Here is a 17,919-nt window from a genome sequence, read left to right as displayed (position 1 = left end):
ATACCCAAAGTAAAAAAAATGTCCCATCAACTTCGACTTTAAATTTTGCACCTCTCACTTTAAAGCTGAGCCCATTGGTATTCGATATTTCATCCTGGGAAAATCCTTGTCAGGTCAGGTCGGGGGGAGTTCCTCCCCACCACGGGTACCATGTAACCCCATGGTTGGATAGTCGGCGACTAAACCGTCTCCCCCACCTGGTTTGCCAGTAGGACCAAAAACAAGACCTGACAAAGGGCGGATGGGCTTCTAGCGAGCCAACAGCCATCCACACTTCAGTAGAAGTTACGACCACTGTCGTACATCACATTGTAAGGAACGATGATAAAGCACACACAACAAAATCCTATACTTCCAGCGGCGGAAGTCCGCAGGAACTGGAGGACAGAGATGTGTGATGCGTCCGTCACCGTTCCCGTCGGAAACCGGCGCCACTGCGTCGCCAATGTTTCTAACAATGATGAATGAATCCTGGGAAAAGGGTTCTGGTAATCTACCCTTTCTGTGCCTCTCATACCTTTATATACATCTATCAGGTCTCCCCTCAACTTCCACCATTCTAGATAAAACAATCCAAGTCTGTCCAATCTCTTCATGTGGTTAATACTCCCTAATCCATGCATCATTCAGGTAAACTTCCTCTGCACCTCTTCCAGAATTTTTACATCCTTCCTGCAATGAGGCAATCAAAACTGCACACAATACTCCAAATGTCACCAGACTAAAGTCCTACAAAGCTGTTACGTCCTCCCTAACTCTCCTCTCTTACCTGTACCACACCTGTCGCACCTGTACCACACCTGTAGCACCTGTACCCTGGAACACTGAGCTGCCTCCCCTGTCCTTCTTTAAGTTTAGTTTAGAGATACACCGCAGAAACAGGCCCTTCAGCCCACCGAGTCTGCGCCAACCAGCGATCCCCACACGCTAACATTATCCTACGCACACTAGAAACAATTTGCAATTATACCAAGCCAATATACCTACAAACCTGTGTATTTTGGAGTGTGGGAGAAAACCGGAGCACCCGGAGAAGACCCACGCAGCTCACGAGAAAAACGTACAAACTCCGTACAGACAGCATCTGTAATCAGGATCGAACCCGGGTCTCTGGCGTAGGGAGGCAGCAACTCTACGGCAGCGCCGCCGTGCCTCCCTAAACTTTCTTGTAATCTTTATTGGTCCCTTAACCCATATCCCAACAAGAGAGATATACTATCCTAATATTAGCACACAGTTCTCATCCAATAACATTGATAGTTTTGCCCCTTTGCATTTAAAACGGTGCGATGTGGTGTAATAATTGTCAGTAATGCAAGTGCCAAGTGCTATCGTAGTTTACAAGATTCCAAACTCTTTGACATTGTGGGCTGAAGGGCCTGTTTTATCAAGAGTGCTTTATCAAGAGTCGTCAAGAGTGTCATGTCTCTGAGATAGGACAATGAAATTCTTGCTTGCTGCAGCACAACAGAATATGTGGCTGTAGGGAAAAAGCTGTTCCTGAACCTGGACGTTACAGTCCTGTACCTTCTTCCCGATGGCAATGGTGAAATGAGTGTGTGGCCAGGATGGTGCGGGTCTTTGATGATGTTGGCTGCCTTTTTGAGGCAGCGACTACGATAGATCCCTTCGACGGTGGGGAGGTCAAAGCCGGTGATGGACTGGGCAGTGGTCACAACTTTTTGCAGTCTTTTCCGCTCCTGGACGTCCAAGTTGCCGAACCAGGCCACGATGCAACCAGTCAGCATGCTCTCCACTGTGCACCTGTAGAAGTTCAAGAGAATCCTCCTTGACATACCAACACTCCGTAATCTTCTCAGGAAGTAGAGTCGCTGATGTGCCTTCTTTATAATTGCATCAGAGTGCTGGTACCAGGAAAGATCTTCAGGAAAATGCACGCCCAGGAATTTGAAGTTTTTGACCCACTCCATTATTGTCCCGTTGATATAAACAGGGTCGTGGATCCTCATCTTTTACCTTCCGAAGTCCACAATCAGTTCCTTGGTTTTACGGATGTTGAGAGCCAGGTTGTTGTGCTGGCACCATTTTGTCAATCGGTCGATCTCACTTCTATACTCTGACTCATCACTATCCGTGATTCGTCCCACAACAGTGGTGTCGTCTGTGAACTCGCAGTATGTCCGGCTACACAGTCATGAGTATAGAGTGAGTACAGCAGGGGGCTGAGCACGCAGCCTTGAGGTGCTCCCGTACTGATTGTTACTGAGGATGAAGTATTTCTGTTAATTCGGATAGACTGTGGTCGGTAGACGAGGAAGTCTAGGATCCTGAAGGGTGACCAATTTGAATGTTTATAAATGCCTTTCAAGATCTGCCGGTCTAACTACCTCACCACTCAGAACTCTTTCAAGACTCTAATTGCCGGTCTTAAGAATATAAAAATCTGTACCTCACAGACACTTCAGAATTAAGGGACAGAAGTTTAGGGGTAATATGAGGGGGAACTTCTTACTCAGAGACCAGTGTACTCCAGTAATTGCAAACCATTTAAAAATAAATTCTAGGCATATGGATGAGAAAGGGAATGGAGGGTTAAGAAGGTGGGACTAAGGGGGGAAAAAAAATTTGTTCGGCACGGACTTGTAGGGCCGAGATGGCCTGTTTCCGTGCTGTAATTGTTATATGGTTATATGGTTATAACATGTAGGATGATGCCGTCCTTTGATGATCTATGAAATGATGGAATAACATAATACTCTGTTCGTGAAGCTCTGTGCTGTGACATTCCACAGCAATGATTGTTTGTATGATTACAGATAAAGATGGAGGTTCTTTAGGGCCTGTCCCACTTACGCGACCTTTACAGGCGACTGCTGGCACCCGTGATAGGTCGCCGAAATTTTCAACACGTTGTGTCAAGAGATCTCATATGGTTGTGAGAGGTCTCCAACGAGTCGGAGTGTCTTTCTAGTCGCCGTTGAATTTTCAACATGGTGAAAATTTTGGCGACCTATCACGGTTGCCGGCAGTCGCCTGTAAAGGTCGCATAAGTGGGACAGGCCCTTAATACAATACAATAACACTTTATTGATCCCAGGAGGGAAATTGGTCAATTATGAAAATATCAATGTCAAATGGAGATAATTGGCAAACTGAAATCACAAGGGAAACTCAGGCTATCGAATATTTTGTGCTATTCCAAATTATTTGCTTATATTTTGCTGTACCTTTGTTTTTTTTTTAAATCTTGTTTTAATCTAAATCCACTTAAATAGTTTTAAAATGTCTTTGCGTATTGGGGGGAGGCACTTCAAAAGCATTGACCACGGCAACTCAGTCACCAACTCAGCACCCTGGGGAAATTGGAGATAAAGCAATAGCAGTCATCTTAAACAATTAGTTAAGTAGCTGCTGATTCATGGACAACTCTCGGTATCTGCGTGGACAAGAAATATCAGTCACAAACCAGCCACAGGAAACACTCTGCTGCTAATCCCATTCCCATGACCTACACAGTGGTCAAAGCCCCTTCACAGATCCCCCTGCTTCCTTGACATTCAACTTGTGCAGCTATAATTCAGGGAGTGGACCTCCAGCCCACCTCTCGATATCTTCTAACCCGGCCTTCTTTCATCATCTCCTTTTCCCTTCAACCTCTCCATGAGTTGCTGCTTTTGAGGGGCTTCTCTCAACACTGGCGTACCACTGGATGCTCCGTTAATGAATGGAGGAAAGTACAGTGCTTGTTTGCCGCAAGTCAGTTCATAGTCTGGTTGACAAAGTTCATGCATTTCTAGATATAAGAAGGCAATCTGCCGTCCTTGCCCTGTGTGATGTGTGTGAGACCCTGTACCCCACCAGACTCTGGAACTCCCCCCCCCCCCCCCCCCCCCCTTCCACCTACTCTAGGACCCCCCACACCAGACACTGACCCCCCACACTAGGACCCTCTCCATCAGACTCTGGAACTGACCAGACCCTGAACCCCACCCCTTCATCAGACACTGGAACCCCCACCAGAATCTAGACTGCCCACCACCAGTCTCTGCAACGTCCACCAGACCCTGGAACCTACACTCTGGAACCCCCGTCAGACACTTCCACTTCTCCTAGGTTCAGGGAGAATGAAGAATGGGAAAGCCATTGATGCCCAGCGGTGGCGCGCGCTGAATTGCCTTTGTGACTTCATTGTATCACTAAATCATTCCACAATTCTCTTCAGTGATTGAAATTATTTATCACACTAATGGAGCCCCGTCATGGACTTTGCAATCTCATTTTCATTTGGTGCAACGAGAGAAAAATTAGGAAAACATTAAAAATGTATTAAGGATCTAAGTTAATGCCATAATAATTCTCATGTGTGGCATATTCAGCTTCCACAGAGCATTTAACGTTACTGCACATTTATATATATTAAAATGTGGTTGTAAAATGGTGCGAGGAAGGTGTTGAAAGCTCGGGGCTGGAGGAGGAGGGGGAGCTGCAGATTCCTCATGTCATTCCACAGGATGGAGCTACAACATAACTATCTAGGCTGAAGTTTGAAAACACACACCACCAGATTCAAGGGTCTGTCCCACTTGGCCGTCATTTGCGCCTCATTAATGCGTCATATGTAAAATAGGTCGACACGTCGTGACGCGCAAATCACGCATCATCATGCGTCAGCACAGCGGTCTGGTGCACGTGACGCCATTAGAGTACCGCGCTTCCCTATTCTGCATCATGATCATCATGGAAGAACTACAGATTTTATTGCTACAGCAACAATAGAGACTTCTGTTAGCAGCAGCCCTCATACTTACAGATCAGCCAGGCAGGAGTACAACAAGAAAGGCTAGCAAGAAACCCAAGAAGAGGTCTGTATGGACGCGGTTAGAGGTTACATGATGCGTAAAAGGCGGGCCGACTGCGTATGGGCGGCGCACGACGGCGCATGTTTACGGACGTTGATTCACTGTGACATCACCAGGCATCACCACGCGATACAGCGTGTGACGCCAATGCATCAGCGTACGTACGCAATACTTCACGCAGGTGGCGAGCAAGGATTTAGTTACACTATGAAATCCTGGACCGCTGCGCGATACCGCGTGCCACTGCACGTGATTCCACGCCTCACCATGCGCAATGCGTGCATCTCCCACGCACACCCCATGCGTCACGACACCGCGACCTATTTTACATATGACACGTAAATGAGGCACAAATGACGGCCGTGGGACAGGCCCTTTAGGGACTGTTTCTTCCCGGCTGTTATCAGGCAACCGAATCATCCTACCACATTCAGAGAGCAGAGTTGAACTACTATCCGCCTCTTTGGCGACCCTCGGACTTTGCTGGCATTACCTTTCACTCAACGTTATTCCCTTATCATGTATCTGTATACACTGTAAATGGATCGATTGTAATCGTGTATTGGTTTTCTGCTGACTGGATAGCAACGCAACAAAAGCTTTTCACTGTACCTCGTGACAATAAACTAAACTGAACCTGAAGTCTCAATGAAACAACATCACGGATCATCACCTTGGAGAGTTGGTGGCGATCAGGATATCAGCAACGAGACTCTCTCGGTCCGCTCTGCTCTCCGATGGTGTAGCATTAGTGAATCAATATGTCACCAAACTGCAAGATCTGTGTCATTAACATGGTCAAATAGAAACCATTTGAAATTGTTGTGTGAGAAAAAGTGCATCTCTGACCTGAAGCAATTCAAAGCAAATATAGTGGGCTGGTAAATCTCTGGGATATCTGCTGACAGGGTCACGTGATAGTGTGTGTTCTGGAAACAGCAGAACAAAACATCACTCCACATTTCAACCTCTCCATACCTTAATGACGATGGCAACACTGATAGACCCCGTCCAAAATATGTCGATCTCCGTCCAAAATCACCGCAAGGCATTAACCTTCTTGGTTCCCTCACTCGGATGGTCAGGGTTCATTTGCCTTCTTTGCATCCGCAACAGACCAGAGTTGATGATGGGCTGTGTAAAGGTGTTTAAGTAACCAGATCATACACATTATTGAATCATTGCTGGCAGGGGATTCGGGTTCTGGCCAGTGCCTTCAACGGCATCATCTGCTTGGCACTCCAGCAGAAACATCAGTGGGCTGGATGTCACCTCCAGACTCCTGACTAAAGCAGTCAATGAAGCCAAGCCGTGTGACATCTTCCACCAACCTGCCCACAGAACATCACAAAATAGTCAACCAGAGACTGACCCTGGAGACACTCCCTGTTTAGGGTCCAAACACTCCCAGACAGATCCAACAACATCATACAAGAGTTCTTCCCTATTCACCGCCTCCTGTTGCCGGCATTGTCGGCTTCTGAAAGACCAGAAGAATGGCTCAGAGATACACAAGCTGAACAGGAAATTGTTGGCCCCCAGACAACATCATTTAGAAGGGATTATGCACGATGGAAAACTGTGAATAGGCACAAAAAGCTGGAGTAACTTAACAGGTCAAACTGCAAATGTGGAGATTTCTTGATTAGATTGGGTGTCAAGGGTTATGGGGAGAAGGCAGGAAAATGGGATTAGGAGGCAGAGATCAACCATGATTGAATGGTGGAGTAGACTCGATGGGCCGAATGACCCAATTCTACCCCTATAACTTGTGAACGTAAAAAGGATTAGGTGACGTTTCGGGTCAAGATCCTTCTTCAGACTGAGAGTCAGGGGAAAGGAGAGATATATACGGTAACGTAGAGAGATGTAGAAGAAATGAACGAAAGATATGCAAAAAGGTTATGATGATAAAGGCCATTGTTAGCTGCATGCGAGGTGTGAACTAGTACGGAAAATGAGAATCAACAAGACAACTGAGAAGCTGGTACACCTTGGGCGGGGGAGGGATGGAGAGGGAGAGAGAGAGAGATAGAGAGAGGGACTGCAAGGGTTACTTGAGCGGAACTGGGAATTCCTTGCCCGGGTTTCTAATGCTCAGGAAGGAAACAGTCCAGGATTTTCATCCTCAAGGGTGTTTGGAAAACTAGAGAGAGTTAAAGGGGAACACAATTATTCCAGAAAAGCTGCAGAATCTGCTCTAGATGTAGCCAGTGCAAGCCATGAGGAGTAGGTGAAGAGCTAGCTTGTCTCACTCTTTGTCTGAGATGATTTTCTAACCAGAGTGCCGTCATGGAGCAGGAAAACACATGCCCACTCCGACCAAAACCAAAACAGTCACAAACCCTTTATTTTACTTTTTAAGTTTCGATCAATGTCAGGTATAAACTGATTCAGTTTAAAGTCATCCACAGACTCAAAGACCAAATTACATCGAATCTACCCTGCTATTTCTCCATATTGTGACAGATGCAAAAGTGCAGATGGTTCTTTAACACATATTTTCTGGCTCTGTCCTCATATACAAAGATACTGGTGTAAAATATTTAAGTGGTTTTCTAGGGTCTATGGAAAAGATATTCTCCCTGATCCAGAACTGGCACTTTTTGGATGCTCAGAGACTGCTTTGTACTTCACGTCTGAAGAACAACAAGCACTGATGCTTGGTATGGTGGCAGCCAAGAAAATGATCCTAACAGACTGGAAATCATCTACACCCCCTGCTTCGAAAAATGGCTCAATGAAATGATAATAAACATACAGATGGAAAGGATACGCTTCTACAACTCCAAGGTACCAAACAACTTTTTAAGTGTTTGGGGACCATTTATCAACCATCTCAAAGTCCAATAATTTCATAATTTCATATTATCTGCAGTGATGTAGTCCTGTGACCTTTACTTCTGCTTTTGTGATGCATGACTGTGTAGCACCATGTGGATTGTACCAATACTGTTATGTCTGGCGGCTTTGTTTTATTATTTTTATTTATTTATTTATTTATTTTTCCTTCCTTTTTTTTCCTGTTGTCTTTTTCAGTTTTTATTTTTTTTTAATTATTTTTTTTTTTGTTTGTTTTGTTCTGTTTTGTAAAAAAAATTGTATAAAATGATAAAAAATATTAAAACGAAGTTTAGAGATACCTTCTCAGCTGATCGGACGGTTCGCCTCAGCCTCCGGATGCCGTGCTTGGTGGCTGAGACAAACCAGACCATGATGGAGAAGGTGAGGACAGACTCTACGATGGCCGTGTAGAATTGGACCATCATAGCCTGTGGCAGATTGTGCTTCTCTCAGCTGCCGCAGGAATGTTTAATGGGAAGGTTTAAGGGCCTGTCACATTTTTTAGGCAGTCGCCACACGGTCGCCGGGGATGTCGCCTGAATGTTCGTGAGTCGTCTCCCCAGTCGCCCAAAGAGTCGTAGCGTTTTTCTGGTCTCCGCTGGATTTTGAAATGTTCAAAACCTTTTGGCGACAGTCAGCGACCCTGGGCTTGTCGTAGCTTGTCTTCTCCTGACGTAAGTGCTGTCGTAGATTGTCGCCCAGGTGACGTACGTTGTCGCCAGGGTGACGTAGGTTGTCGCCGGTGCTGACCTCGGAGAATTCCATTGTCATAGCCGCCGGCAGTCGCCTAAAAAAATCGCCTAAGTGGTACAGGCCCATTAGCCCTAATTTGGTCTCTTCCAACAATGTATCTTTTATTCAGACTTCCCCTGGTAAACTGATTTTGTTCGAGCAAGGCAGAAGCACTCGGGCAAGTGCACGCTAAATGAGTAGATTTATAGTTGATGGGAGAGAGTTACTCCCTAGTGTCACAGGACCAAACGGCAACACACAGGAAATGGGTCTCTCAGCCCATCATTGATCAATAACGCCACAGGAATTCCATCTGTGCTGACAAACAGCAGAGCACACTAACGTCAAGGCCAGAGTGTTGCACAGACACCCTGCAGCCACTTCAATCTTTTCGTTTAACTCTCGGGAACAGGGAGACCGGAAGGATTACAAAGTCCAGATGAGGAAAGAGTCACCTTTCCCCGTGGCTCCCAGCTCTCTGTTGTGTAACTGTCAGCAGGTCTAGAACACTGCCTGCCACGACTTCATCCACAAAGTGCCCCACTGCATTTGTGTGGAGCGACAGAATTAGCCAGCAGTTCCAGAAGCTTTGAATGCAATGATTTTCAATGCCGTTCAACATGCCGTTCAGAGCCAACTGGTGAACAGTGTGTGTTCATCTGTCACATTCAGAAGCAGAAATATGCAGTTCTCACAGAGTGCAAGTTGGCAAGCTGACTGATATAACGGCATCATTAGACAATGCAACCCATTCAAACTACATGAGGCAGTGTAATTACACCATGGCAACAGGAATTGTTGATCGGTAATCATTTTTTTAGTTTTGTTCAGTGTCACGTGCAGTGAAAAGCTTTTGTTGCTTGCTATCCAGTCAGCGGAAAAACAATACAGTCTGCAAAACGGTCTCGACCCAAAACCTCACCCATTACTCCTCTCCTGTCTGTCCTGGTGAGTTACTCCAGCTTTTTGTGTCTACCTCGGTTTAAACCAGCACCTGCAGTTCCTTCCTACACAAAAGTCAATACATGATTGCAATCGAGCAATTTACACAGTGTAACATCTGCTGTAAGACTCCCATTGTGACTAGCACAAATAACACACGTCCGACACCCATGACATCTTGTAAGAAGAGTATATTTTCAACCACTAACTGAAACTTCTAGAAGGCGACCTTCTCTCCGTCTCCCCCGCCTGATCATCTGTCACGTGTGTGGATGGGCTTCTCCTCGTGGAAGCCACGATCGGTGGGCCCTCCGAACGGGGCGTTTAGACCTGCTGGGTGAGTGTGAGGAGCTGAGGGATGTGGTGGAGGCTCATGGGGCTAATCGTGAGGCGAGGCCGCGCGCTTACTCTTCGGGCAGCCACACAAGTTGGCTTATCGTTTATATCTAGGAATGTGACAATAACATCTTAATTTTGAAAATTCACCTCAACCAGACATTTGGCAAAAACTACCATTTCAAATTCAAGAAGAAAAGGGGAGTCCATATTTAATCCTGTGTTTCGTGCTCCTCTTCTTGCCTCTCTCTTCTTGCTCTTTGACTTGGACTGTGACCTGCTTTTGTTTTTCTCTCTTTCCTTTAACTGAGCGTTGGGACTGGTTGACCAAAACAGTTTTCTTTTTTTTCTTCTTTTTCGGCTCGCAGTCACTCATTCTTCTTCTTCTTCTTGCGTGGAGAGTCGTGCTGGTGGCTCGAGTCCTGCCATTTTTTACTCTGACACCATGTCATGTCTGCTGTAAGACCCCATTGTGACTAGCACAAACAATACACATCCGACACCCACGACATCTTGTTAGAAGAGTTTATATTCAACCACTAACTGAAACTTCTAGGTCACTTGACCTCAGTCACGAGGCACAGGCACATTTACCAGCCTGTGCTCTTGGCCTCAAGGGGCGCTGGCATTTATATTACATTTACACGACACACTGTATAGATACATGGTAAGGGAATATAACGTTTAGTGCAAGGTAGAGCCAGGAAAGTCCGATCAAAGATACACTGAGGATAAAGTGAGAAATATTGCTGTAGGAGCAGAGATTTAAGAATGCGGCACGATTGTAAGATGTGAGTGTAGACCTGCTTCTATAGGTAGCACGCAAAGAGTCGCCTGGGTTGGACGTCATCTTGGATGTGGCATTTCATCAATGTATTGAATTCTCATCAGTGATCACCTATTGCCATCTCAACATATTCATGCACATACAAACCTTGCATTAGATTGTCAATGGTATTTCAGTCAGTGGTCTCATAAAATGTTGGAACTTACTCGAGTTAAAGCCTTGTTTCCGACTCTGATTATGTACGGTGAAGATGTTGCAATGAATGCAAAAATCAATTTCTAGATAACACAGCATATTAGAATGGAGGACATTTTGAAAGATCACAATAATAAGTTTAATATCTCTACCTCTTGAGGAAGGCCAGGAATCACATCATTAGATCCAGGGCATTAGTTGCCTTTTGGTCCCTTTTCTCCTTCAAGCTGAAACAGCTGATTCACAAAAACAGTCTCATCTGAAGAGGTCGACCTGCCACAATATTTGAAAATATTGACTTTAAAATTAAAAATGTGAAGTGTTTACTTAAGAAGTTGCACCTTAAACATGCCCATTCATCACACGGCGTTGTGATGTGTAATGTTGATTGGATCCATAATTATTGCTGGTTTACACTGAAGATAGAGACAAAATGCTGGAGTATCTCAGCGGGACAGGCAGCATCTCTGGATAGAAAGAATGGGTGACGTTTTGGATCGAGACCAATCTTCAGGGGAGAGGGAGACGTGTGAAAATGGGAGATCAAAGGGGATGAAGTTCAGGAAAATATAGAATGGATCATTAGAAGCTGAGGGGAAGGTGACCACGAGGCCTACGGTCGGTAACATTTAATCAGAACAGTGAAGCTAGTTGGAGAATGAGGATGGATGGAGAGAGAAGTAAAGCAAGGGTTTAGTTAGTGAGGTTAGAGAAATCAAAATCATACCACTGGGTTGTAAGGTGCCCAAGCGAAATATCATGCTTACTGTTTTATGGGATGCTGTGAGAACACTGACAGAGCTGTCGGTTCAGCTGTTTTGATGACATGACTGCCAGTGTGTGCCAGCGATCATAATGTATATCCAATAACCAGTGTTGGTGAAGGGCAACCTTTTACTACAAAGGTTACTGAAGAGGAGCTTCAGAAGTCGGACATCACCATCGCTGGCGGCAAATTCTAGGCCAATGAATCTTCTATCACAAATCAAAAGCAAGTTTACCTTTCAACCTTTTCTTTAGTTTAGTTTAACTTGCCCCATAGGTCCAGGGGGGCACTGCAATGGTGGCAGCCCTGTTAGTTATTTTCAACTTTTTTAATGTTTTTAGTATGTTTTAAAGTATGTTTTTAATGTTTCTTTGTGTGTTTTGTTGTGTGGGGGGGTGAGGGGGAAACCGTTTTTATCGCCTCCTCCAAGGAGAGGCGACTTTTTCCAGGTCGCCTCCCCCATGGCCTAACAGCGAGGATCGGCGCGGCCTTTCCCGGAGACGCGCCCGGGGCTCCGGCGGCGGGTGCAGCGTGGACTGTCAGCGCGGAGCGGGCGAGCTCTCACTGGGGCTCGCTGGAGGGGAGCGCTCTGATTCGTTGGCCCGCAGCAGCCGGCAGCATGAAGCCGCGGTCTGCACAGCTCCAGCTGGCGCGGCGTCTACAGCCCGGGATCCCTCGGGGGGGACCCGGGGTAAGAAGAAGCTTCCACCGCCGGCCCGTGGCCGTCTTCTACCGCGGGCTCGGTATGGACTTAACATCACCCCTGGAGGGGAGCTTCGACCGCCGACCCTGCAGACTGCGGTGCTTCTGGCTGCGACATGGAGGGAACTTTAAATCTTCGGCCGCTGGCCTGCGGCCTACACCAACTTAAAGCGCGGTCTCCGGTGGGGAGGAGCCGACTCTGGACTTCCCTGGACTTGTACCTTGTCCTGTTACCATCTGGACGCCCGCAGCAATGGCTGCGGAGGGTTGAGGTCCCGACCACGGGGGAAAATGGAGGAGGTCTGGCCAAATTGTGTGCCTTCCACCACAGTGATGAATGCTGTGGTGGATGTTTATATTAAATTTTTATTGTGTTTTTGTGTGTGTTCTTTATCATTGTACCGCTGCTGACATATCTATTTCACTTGCACTTTTTGTGTAATGTGACAAATAAACCATATTGTATTGTATTGTATTGTATTTAGAGATACAGCGCAGAAACAGGCCGTTCAGCCCACCAAATCCGTGCCTACCAGCGATCCCCGCACTTTCCTACACACACTAGGGACATTTACAATTTTTACCAAGCTGATTAACCTGCAAACCTGCAGGTCACTGAAATGTGGGAGGAAACCGGAGCAAGCCCACACAGGTCATGGGGAGAATTACAAATTCCGTACAGACAGTACCCATAAGTCAGGATCGAACCCGGGTCTCCGGTGCTGTGAGGCAGCAACTATACCACTGCGTCACCGTGCCTTAAACATTCCTTTATTTCCCCTTACAATTTCTCTTTCTTTTACCTCGAAGGAATCATATTTATTTTCTCACACAGGTAGAAGCTCTTGCAAATCTATTACAATTTCTTGAATGTTTATTCTTCCATCTTAGAAACATAGAAACATAGAAAATAGCTGCAGGAAGAGCCTTCGAGCCAGCACCGCCATTCATTGTAATCACGGCTAATCGTCCCCAATCAATAACCTGTGCCTGCCTTCTCCTCTTATCCCTTGATTCCACTAGCCCCCAGAGCTCTATCTAACTCCCTCTTAAATCCATCGACAAATTCACAACTGTCTGGGTGAAAACGTTTTTTCTCACCTCAGTCTTACATGACCTCCCCTATATTCTAAGACTGTGGTCCCTGGTTCTGGACTCGCCCAACATTGGGAACACTTTTCCTGCATCTAGCTTGTCCAGTCCTTTTATAATTTTATATGTCTCTATAAGATCCCCCTCATCCTTCCAAACTACAGTGAATACAAGTCTAGTCTTTTCAGGGATCAATCTCATGAACCTACGCTGCACTGCCTCAATCACAAGGATGTCCTTCCTCAAATTAGGAGACCAAAACTGTACGCAATACTCCAGGTGTGGTCTTACCAGAGCCCTATACAACTGCAGAAGAACCTCTCTACTCCTATATTGAAATCCTCTTGTTATGAAGGCCAACATTCCATTAGCTTTCTTCACTGCCTGCTGTACCTGCAGGACAACTTTCAGTGACCGGTGTACAAGGACACCCAGGTCTAGCTGTACCTCCCCCTTACCTAACCTAAGCCCATTGAGATAATAATCTGCCACCTTGTTCTTGCCACCAAAGTGGATAACCTCACATTTATCTATATTATACTGCATTGGCCATGCATCTGCCCACTCACTCAACCTGTCCAGGTCATCTGCAACATCCTTATATCCTCTTCACAGTTCACACTGCCACCCAGCTTTGTGTCATCCGCAAACTTGCTAGTGTTGCTCCTAATTCCCTCTTCCAAATCATTAATAAATATTTGGTAAACCGTTGCAGCCCGAGCCTTGCTGCACTCCACTCGTCTTGCTGCAGATGCTCGTGGGAAAAGGTACTCCTCTTTGGGTGACTGAGGAAACTGAAGAAGGGTTTCGGCCCGAAACGTTGCCTATTCCCTTTGCTCCATAGATGCTGCTGCACCCGCTGAGTTTCTCCAGCATTTTTGTCTACCTTCGATTTTCCAGCATCTGCAGTTCCTTCTTAAAGATTTCTCTGTTTCTCTGTACAGATGCTGCCTGAGCCACTGAGTGTCTCCAGGCAGCACATTGTCCTTATTTGCCGGCAGCTTTCATCAACTGTGCCGGTGCCTGTGCATGAGAGGGCAGGGATACCGAGCATTTTAGCACAAGAACTAAACTTGGAGATTTGAGAACATGAATGACAAGATTATAATGTGTTGCACATCCATTGGCTTCAGCACAGGCAGTTCACGGGGCATGTTCCCAAGGTTCAGCATGAAGCCGATTCCTCTTCATCAGAAATGTCAGTTATCTGGAGCTGCCCACAACATATCACCTTACATATCCTCACTATAATTCATTCACCGCATTGAATAATCACCCTAAAGCTGCTCATAATTAAACTATTAGAATATATGCTGCATCCGGTCATTAATGAACTCCATGAAATATTTTATTATTGTTATTACTAGAAATGGGAAATTGAGAAATGTTTTAGAAATGTCTGGGAAAAGTCAGATTTCCCCGTCATGTCATTTGTAACCCCGGCCCCACGTATAAATCAAAAGACGGCATCAAAAATCCTGTGCTTGTTACGAATAACTTAACTCTCTTGTTGACTTCTCCAAAACAGACTGGCTATTTTGCACCAACTCTTACATCAAGGAGTTGCGTTGATACAATTGGTCAAGGGTGAAAGAAGGAAAGATTTTGTAGAATTAACAACAGCACAAGAGGTTTGTTTGTGTGCTTTAAGTTAGAAAAGGTTACATTTATTCTGCGTCGAACGATAAGACACACCATCCAGAAAATCAGGGACTGGCGACTTGTACACCACAGAAGATAATGGCAGCAACGGCAGGGCTGAAAGAGACTGTGGGGCAATTGGGAAGCTGTTTACAGACACAGACGCAGTCAGTCAGGGCTGTGTATGAACTAATTGCCTTTGTTGTCAACTGCTGCATAGTGTTAAAGCAAAGATGAGAACGCTTCACATTAACAATGCTTGATGGGAAGTCAATAAGAACTGGCCACAGTGGAGCCAAGATGTCCCAGCTAATTTCAAGCCTCTACCTTATCTCAATTGAAGTGACATTTTGTGAAGAGGCAAGTATCGGGAGTGGTGGGGGGAGGGGAGGCAAGTGGATAGCTCATTGCATTGATTAGTCTGACAAATAGGACAGATGCGAGTTGTCAGATAATCAGCAGGCCATGGGTTAGAGACACAATCTAGATGTGGACACATATCTAAACTGACATTTCTCTGCACAATTGAGGAGGTGCTCTCTACACAAAGGGTCGGTCCTTTCAATAAGACCCAGGTCTGCCAGGCGTTATAACTGGTTGCACGAATGTCGCAAGGAACGATGAAAAGTGATATTTTTCCCAGGACCTCGGTCAACCATCTGATTACAATTAGGCTAACGTGCCAGATGTGAAAATATAGCCTCCTCACACACTGCACCAGTCTGTACTTAGTGCGTATATCTAATTTGGATTACAAGTATATTATCTCACTTCAATTTGTTTTGAACTATTACAATAAGCTGCAAACTATGAAAAAAAATGCAGTATAAAAAGTCACTTCCAGCAGAAGAAAACACATTTAAAGAAGGGTAAACATCGGTACGATAAAAGTCAAGATACTGCAGATGCTGAAATATTTAAACAATAAACAAAGAGCTGGAGGAACTCAGTGAGTCAGCCAGCATCTGCGGAAGGAAATGAGAGTTTCAGGTCAGAAGAGATTGATCCAAAGCATCTTCTGTCCTTTCCCTCCACGGAAGCCGCCTGGCCTGCTGAGTTGCACTTCGTTTCTGCAATACAGTGAAATATGTCGGACAAAATGCAGAGGGTGAATTTTCTAAGAACATAGGGTGCGAGGTTAGGTCATGAGGTCAGTTAGTAAGCCTTCACCATTGTAGACGACTGTAACTGATCTAGTCTTTGGCCTCAACTCCATTTCTCACCGTGTAGGAAGGAACTGCAGATGCTGGTTTAAATCGAAGGTAGGCACAAAATGCTGGAGTAACTCGGCAGGACAGGCAGCGTCTCTGGAGAGAAGGAATGGGTGTCAGAAGGGTATCAACCAGAAACATCACCCATTCCTTCTCTCCAGAGATGCTGCCTGTCCCAATGAGTCCACCTTCCATTTCTAGACTGTTGTGAATGATGGACTACTCACCATCACCCAGGTTGGGCACTCCATCAGAATGACTGTGGTGGGGAGAAAACTGGAGCAGGCAAAGACTGACAAAGATAGGTGGATACTGATCAGGGGGAGAGGTTGGGGGAGAGGTGGGGGGAGAGGGAGGGGAACGGGGTCTAGAGATCAATAGAATAAATAAGAGACAAAAGAATGAATGATATGGAGAGAAGAGGAATATAACGTGAAGCCAGAGGAAGGGATATTGGTGGAAGAGGATATCGGGGGAAGGTGACAGGGGTGGGGGAATTATTGGGAAAAATGGGTGCGCATCTGGATGGGGCACAGGGAAGAGATGGAGGGGGGGGGGGGGGGGGGAGAAAAAGGGGTGGGGGAGTTATCTAAGCATTGAGAATTCAATGTTCGTACAGTTGGGTTGTAAGCTACCCAAGCAGAATATCCACTTTATTCAGTAAATGCTATCCAGCAATACCTGACAGAAAGCTGCACTTATATACACATCGAGTCGACCTGGATTTAGGTGAGTAATGATTCCCTTTCTGGTCCAGTAGTATAGCAAGCTCAGCCATCAGAAGGCAAGCATGCACACGCACGCACGCACACACGCACACACCAGAGACCCAGGTTCAATCCCAACTACCGGTGCTGTCTGTACGGAGTTTGTATGTTCTCCCCGCAAACTGTGTGGGTTTTCTCCAAGATCTTCGGTTTCCTCCCACACTCGAAAGACGTGGTACAGGTTTGTAGGTTAATTGGCTGGGTATAAATGTAAATTGTCCCGAGTGTGTGTAGGATAGTGTTAGTGTGCGGGGATCGCTGGTTGGCACGGTCTCGATGGGCCTGTTTCCACACTGTATCCCTAAACTAAACTGAAAGGCAGTGATGAGAGAAGTGGACACGTTACACATGCTAACCCGGACTTGCAGAACCACAACCGATACAAGTCATATTTTTAAAGGGATAGGGAATAGAGGAGGGGGGTAGAGAGGGAGGGGTAGGAGGAGGGATGGGGTAGGAGGTGACCAAACGAAAAAACAAACCCAAAGGGTTCTGAAGAATGACTTTAAAGAGTAGTCAATGTCAATATCCTTGACTTCATGTTTCATAGCAAATTACAGATGAACACAAAGTACAAAAAATAAAAATCATGACATTTTCTAGAGGAGGCAAAGGGGTCATTGGGAGAATTATCCAAATGATAGAAACATAGAAATTAGGTGCAGGAGCAGGCCATTCGGCCCTTCGAGCCTGCACCGCCATTCAATATGATCATGGCTGATCATCCAACTCAGTATCCCGTACCTGCCTTCTCTCCATACCCCCTGATCCCCTTAGCCACAAGGGCCACATCTAACTCCCTCTTAAATATAGCCAATGAACTGGCCTCAACTACCCTCTGTGGCAGAGAGTTCCAGAGATTTACCACTCTCTGTGTGAAAAAAGTTATTCTCATCTCGGTTTTAAAGGATTTCCCCCTTATCCTTAAGCTGTGACCCCTTATCCTGGACTTCCCCAACATCAGGAACAATCTTCCTGCATCTAGCCTGTCCAACCCCTTAAGAATTGTGTAGGTTTCTATAAGATCCCCTCTCAATCTCCTAAATTCTAGAGAGTATAAACCAATCTGATCTGAAATATACCC

The sequence above is a fragment of the Leucoraja erinacea genome, chromosome 25, assembly GCF_028641065.1.
Source record: "Leucoraja erinacea ecotype New England chromosome 25, Leri_hhj_1, whole genome shotgun sequence".
NCBI lineage: Eukaryota > Metazoa > Chordata > Chondrichthyes > Rajiformes > Rajidae > Leucoraja > Leucoraja erinaceus.
The sequence above is the reverse complement of the archived record's forward strand: the minus strand, read 5'-3'. Positions refer to the sequence as shown.